We start from the raw sequence: 5,878 nt of genomic DNA, 5'->3' as shown, positions 1-5,878 counted from the left end.
CATAGTGACAGGTATAAAATGGTCCTGTGTAATAACTTTGGAAGCAGCTGCACATTTTAGTGTACAGGTTATATGACCACTAATTTATAATAGCTAAAAAATGTAACAATGAAAGCATTAGGATTATTTATGCAGTTTTTTAAAGTATATTTATTTATTTTTGAGAGCGAGAGCATGAGCAGAGGAGGGGCAGAAAGAGAGGAAGAGTGAGAATCCCAAGCAGGCCCCGTGCTGTCCGTGCAGAGCCCAACACAGGGCTCGATCCCACAAACCCGTGAGATCATGACCTCGGCTGAAATCGAGAGTTGGACCCTCAACCGGACTGAGCCACCCAGGCACCCCAACTGTCCATTTTAAAGTCAAAACAGTAAAGATTAATTTCAGAATCCCATTGTCTGTATTCCTCTAATCCCTTCTCAGAGAAAGAAAGCCTCTATTGTCCGTTGGGTTTGTGGCCCTCCAGATGAGAAAGGATTGCTATGTAAAATGCAGGTACTGTATGATGCTCATTACGACAGGAAGGCATAGTTTTTTTTTTTATTTCACGAATTTGGACTCATTTAGTTTCTCTTTAGTTGTAATTCAGTTTACAACACATTACTAGGGGGAGCAACGTGGCCTGATTTGGGCAAAATTGTTGATTGTTTTCATCATTTTGTTTTATCCTAAATTTTTTCACATTGTTTATTTTTCATTTCATGTTCTTTTTTTTTTGAAACAATAATTTCCTCAAAAGTATTGTTAGTTTTTCATAGACCTTTTTTAAAAAACCCATTTCAGATTTTTATCTCGTACACAACTGAAGAGAATCAGATTAAAAGCATTTTATTTTTAATGAAAAATGCTTTCAGATGGAAATTGTTGCAGAAAAGGTTGATGGAAGATCAAAGAGCAAGTGTAACATTTGGAAGAAAAATACATTAATTATGCCTCATTTCCTATAAATAGGAGAATATCTAATTTTAAATGACATTTACTGTAAAACTGCCCCCACATGCACTTATTTTCCACAGTGACAGGTATAAAAATGGTCCTGTGTAATAACTTTGGAAGCAGCTGCACATTTTAGTGTACAGGTTATATGACCACTAATTTATAATAGTTAAAATGTAATAATTAAGGCATTAGGTTTATTTATACAGTTTTTAAAAGTTTATTTCTGAGAGCAAGCATATGCAGGGGAGGGACAGAGGGGGAGGGAGAGTGACTCTCAAGCAGAGTCTGTGCCACCAGGGCAGAGCCTGACACAGGGCTCAAACTCACAAATCGTGAGATCATGACCGGAGCCGAAATCAAGAGTCAGATGCTTAACTGACTAAGCCACTCAGGCGCTCCTATTTATGCAGTTTTTTGATCCCAGTTTATTTTGAGTATGTTATAAAAACCACCTCTGACCTTGATATTAAAAGGGAACTTCTTTTTTTTAAATTTTTTTAGTGTTTTATTTATTTCTGAGAGAGAGAGAGAGAGAGCGAGCGAGCCAGAGAGCCAGCGAGCAAGCGTGAGCAGGAGAGGGTCAGAGAGAAAGAGGGAGTCACAGAATCTGAAACAGGCTCCAGGCTCTGAGCTAGCTGCCCGCACTGGAGCCCGATGCGGGGCTCGAACCCATGAACTGCGAGATCATGACCTGAGCCGAAGTTGGACGCTTAACCGACTGAGCCACCCAGGCGCCCCTGGAACTTCTTGATATAGATCGTTTTTGATATTATTAAAGCAGCAGTCATGGTTTATAGTTCTATATTTCCTGCGTATAGAGATCGTATCTACTCATGGGTATAGCTGGAAAGATTGTGGCGTGTCAAAAATCCTCCTCAGGTTCCAAACCTTTGGTTTCCTTTGTTTCTACTTTTTACGGAGGCTGGTCCTAATCACGCTAAATCTTAACATCAGTCTGTTGGGTGACTGCTGAAGGAAAGATGTGTGTAAACTTTCTGATTGTTGAGGCTGCCTTCTCTGCAGCGGTTTTCCAGAATTTCCAGTTGTGGTACATTATTCTTTTCTCTGTGTTCCTCCTGTCCTCTGTCGGCTAGTGCACTCATCACAAGTGGTATAATTATTTGTCCACTTTTTTAGATTGTGGAGGCAGCAACCACATCTTACTGTCTTTGAAGTCTGTTTTCATTGTTTCATTAAAGAGTTGCTTTGATGTTGTCTTTTGTGTGGCTTGTAGGACCATTAAATGAGGTGGGGAAACTCAGAGAAAAACAGGGTTTTGGAGAAAGGAAGTTCATTATGAGGTAGCGATGAAACACTGAAGATGTCCTTGGGGAGTTCCACACAAGCCTGAGGATTAGGGATGGGTTGGGGTTGGGAATACAGATTTGGACATCAGTAGCTGTAGGGTGGAAGTTAAAGACTTAGATTTAAATGAAATTGCTCTAGAGCGAAGAGAGAGGGTTAAGGATTACTCGGAATGACCAATGGGCATTAAAATGGGCAGAGGAAGAGAAGGTCCAGAAGGAGGGGGAAGGAGTGCCCTACAAATCATGTAGCACGGAGCCACAGTAGAATCCTGGCAGCTGAATGAAGGAACAGAGAGTATGAAGATGATGGATGGGTCACCAGTTTCAGGGTGCAGCCAGGACGCCAGATGTCCACTGGAGCCTAGTAACTGGGAGGCCATTGGTGGCCTTGGGAAGGACAATTTCAGGTACCTTGGGTAGTAAAGGGAGGTGGGAATAAAGAGAAAGCAAGAGTCTGTTTTTCTAACTTTGTATTGAAATCTCATATACAGAAAAGTGCACAGATCGCAAGTGAATTTCTATAAACTAACCACACTAGTGTGCCTAGTACCCTAGAAGCGCTCATGGCCCTTCTGGTCACTCGCCAGCTTGCTATGGGTATCCACTATTCTTTTTTAAAAAATGTTTTTTTAAGTAATCTCTATATCCATCATGGGGCTCGAATTCATGGCCCTCAGATCAAGTTGCACGCCCTTCTGATTGAGCCAGCCAGGCACCCCCGTGGTATCCACTGTTTTGCCTCCTAACTAGTCTGTTTCTAAAGTAAACGTGTCCGTGAAGAGAGATAGAAGGATGGGTGGTAGAATGAGAATTATGGGGGGAAGTTGTTGGTTGTGTTGTGTTTAAGATGGGGAACGTTTTCTTGAATGTAAATAAATCCTATAACTTCTCTAGTAGGTGGCCAGTCACTGTGTCTTTTTATGTTTAGGACAATTTTCATTTAATTCTTTTAAGTGTTTTTAAAGGTAAGTACGTTTGAATGTTTATACAAACTTAAGTTTAATAACTGGTCTCCGAGCATCTGCTTGTGAAATACTGATTTTCTAAACTTGGCTGATTGTGGGAATAGATTCTTTGGCCCCCAGAGGTTTACTGAATCAGACAAGGGGGGGCGGGGAGGGAATGCTCCTAAAAACAAGACTCCCCGAGTGATTCTGAAGCCTCTTGTGTATGCAGGCCCGCAAAGTGAGGCTTCCATTTTTTCAAAAAAGGAAACCAACCAGTATATATTTTATAAGAAAGGCCTAATAAAATAATAGATCTGTAATTTGGGGAGAATAAAGGATCACCCTTCGTAAAAATGGGAGAGACTATATACCGGATTCTCCATAAAGTTTAAAAAGAAAGCAAGTTCAGGGTGTGAGCCCCACCATTCATGAGCACCCTTGAGTAATTCTCAAAGTGGCTTTTTTAGCTTGAGGTTTTTATTTGTCTTTAAAGCAGTTTTAGGGCCACCTGGGTGGCTCAGTTGGTTAAGCATCTGACTTTGGCTCAAGTCATGATCTCACCATGGTTTGTGGGTTCGAGCCCCACGCCAGGCTCTGTGCTGACAGCTCAGAGCCTGGAGCCTGCTTCACATTCTGTGTCTCCCTCCCTCTCTGCCCTCCCCCACTTGCACTCTGTCTCTCTCTGTTTTTTGAGAAACAGAGAGAGATAAATAATAAATAAACAATGTTAAAAAAGAATTAAAAGCTGTTTTACTGAGACACAATCAGAAAGTGGTCCTGGAGCTACACAGTCCAGGGCAGTGCACTTTTGTTTGCAAAACAAGGACAGTGTAACTTTTACCCATTATGAGCTGAGTATTTATGACCTCACCAGATTCATGTTTTGGTTAACTGTGTCCAAGAATCTCCTTTGCTGCTGGAGCTGAAGGATAAACTCAATCTTAGGCCTGAGGTTTTTTTGTTTTTTGTTTTTGTAGTTTATTTTTTAAATTGTGACCCTAGTCTTTTTGAGTAAACTCATTAGCTTCCTGGAAACTCTGTAAGGGCAAGGACCATGACTGCTTAAGTGTTGTGGCATATTTAGCACTGTGCCTGACGTGGAGTAGGTACACAATAAATATTTGTTTTTGAAATGAAATCGTAGTTGCCCTAATCATTGGATCATGTGTAACCCTGCTTCCGCAGCCAGATTTGTTTTGCTCTCCTCTGTTCTTGATGACCTTCAGTGGAGAGTGTAAGAAGCCGAAAGCCTGTAAGACGGGTGGCCTACCCCATTTACAGCACTTCTTGTTAGGGCCCCATCCAACCAACTGCCAGTCCTAGTGGTCACTTTACATGTTGATTAACTCTCTGTGGGCTATGTAAAACCAAATGTTGAAAGATAGGTAACCCACATGTCTGAGTTGGAGAATATACCTTAATGAGGGTGAGTTTAAGATCTCTTGCTGGGGAGGGGCGTCTGGGCTGCTCACTTGGTTAAGTGTCTGACTCTTGACTTTGGCTCACGCCATGATCTCCCAGTTTGTGGGTTCGAGTCCTCCATCGGGTTCTGTGCTGACAGTGCAGAGCCTGCTCGGGATTCTCTCTCTCCCCCCTCTCTCTCCTCCTACCCTGCTTGCTCTCTCTCTCAAAATAAATAAATAAACTTTAAAAATAAAAAAATTAAATTAGAAAAGGTATCTTGCTGGGGAATAGAATCAGAAAGAAAGAAGGTGTAGCCACACGAGCCAGGGAAGTCAATAACATTCCACGGAGGTTTGCAAAGCTAGGGGTCACTAGCTCACCTTTGTTTGAGTCAAATTTTAGTTTCCTCTATGACCGAGGGTCTCTTACAGCTGTATTCAGAACCTCAGACAAGCCAACACATTGCGATTCTTACTTTAAGACCCCCATCTAACAGGCTAGGCTGGATCTACAGCAACAAAGCTGTTCCATCTGGTTAGTCTGTAGCTGTAGCTTAGTACTCATTGAAGAAGCAGCTCTTAACAGAGTGGGCTTGACTTTGGTCTATCAAGCCCAACTCATCTAATCTGAATTAGAGCATGTCTGGTCTCTTGGAAGGTGCATATGTACCCATTTTCTGAGCCAGGTTATCTGCCCTGGGTAGAGAGTGAATCTTGCAAGCAAGATTCTTAAGGACTGTCACTTGGGACAGGGCTGCTTAGGCCAGGTACAGGCACAGCTTAGAGGTTCCAGCTTCTATCAAAAAAGATACATGGGAAATCTCACTTCCCAGGAGGTATTTTCAGGCTGGCTGTACCATAATGGGTCCAGACCCCTCATGGAGAGAGAATGCCTTTGTGTTGCAGTCTCACACAAGGCAACCCAGCAGTAGTGTCTGTGGGAGAAAAGGTGATAAAGCCAGAGCTTTAGTGATGATGACCCAGACCCTGGAAGTTGATTAAACCTTTTTCCAAAAGACACCTAACTTCCAGATTGGTGTTCTTTTTTCTCTTGAGGAGACTCAAGATTGAAGAAGGTTCTTCTTTGACTCCTCTTTTGCTCTTATATTTTCCTGGAGTGGTCTCTGCCCGTTTAAACAGCTTTTCCCTTCTTAAATTCTGATATCAAGTGGTTTGGCCAGAATACTCAAGGTGAGCTCTACCAAGTTACGATCGCCACCGGGCAGGGCCCCGCCTCCAGGACCCTCCTTTGTGGTGATATCAGGTCTGGCTGAGGCAGGACGGG

At 42.5% G+C, this 5,878-nt stretch overlaps 1 protein-coding gene across 1 annotated transcript in view; it reads left to right on the top strand.

Moving 5' to 3' along the window:
* Nucleotides 1-5,878, top strand: part of LOC144239149 (MICOS complex subunit MIC26-like) — a 51,050-nt gene that overhangs the window by 11,719 nt on the left and 33,453 nt on the right. The gene's annotated exons all lie outside the window — the stretch shown is intronic.

The sequence above is a fragment of the Crocuta crocuta genome, unplaced genomic scaffold (assembly GCF_008692635.1).
Source record: "Crocuta crocuta isolate KB4526 unplaced genomic scaffold, BGI_CrCroc_1.0 scaffold660, whole genome shotgun sequence".
Lineage (NCBI taxonomy): Eukaryota > Metazoa > Chordata > Mammalia > Carnivora > Hyaenidae > Crocuta > Crocuta crocuta.
This window is presented reverse-complemented; position numbering and strand designations above follow the sequence as displayed.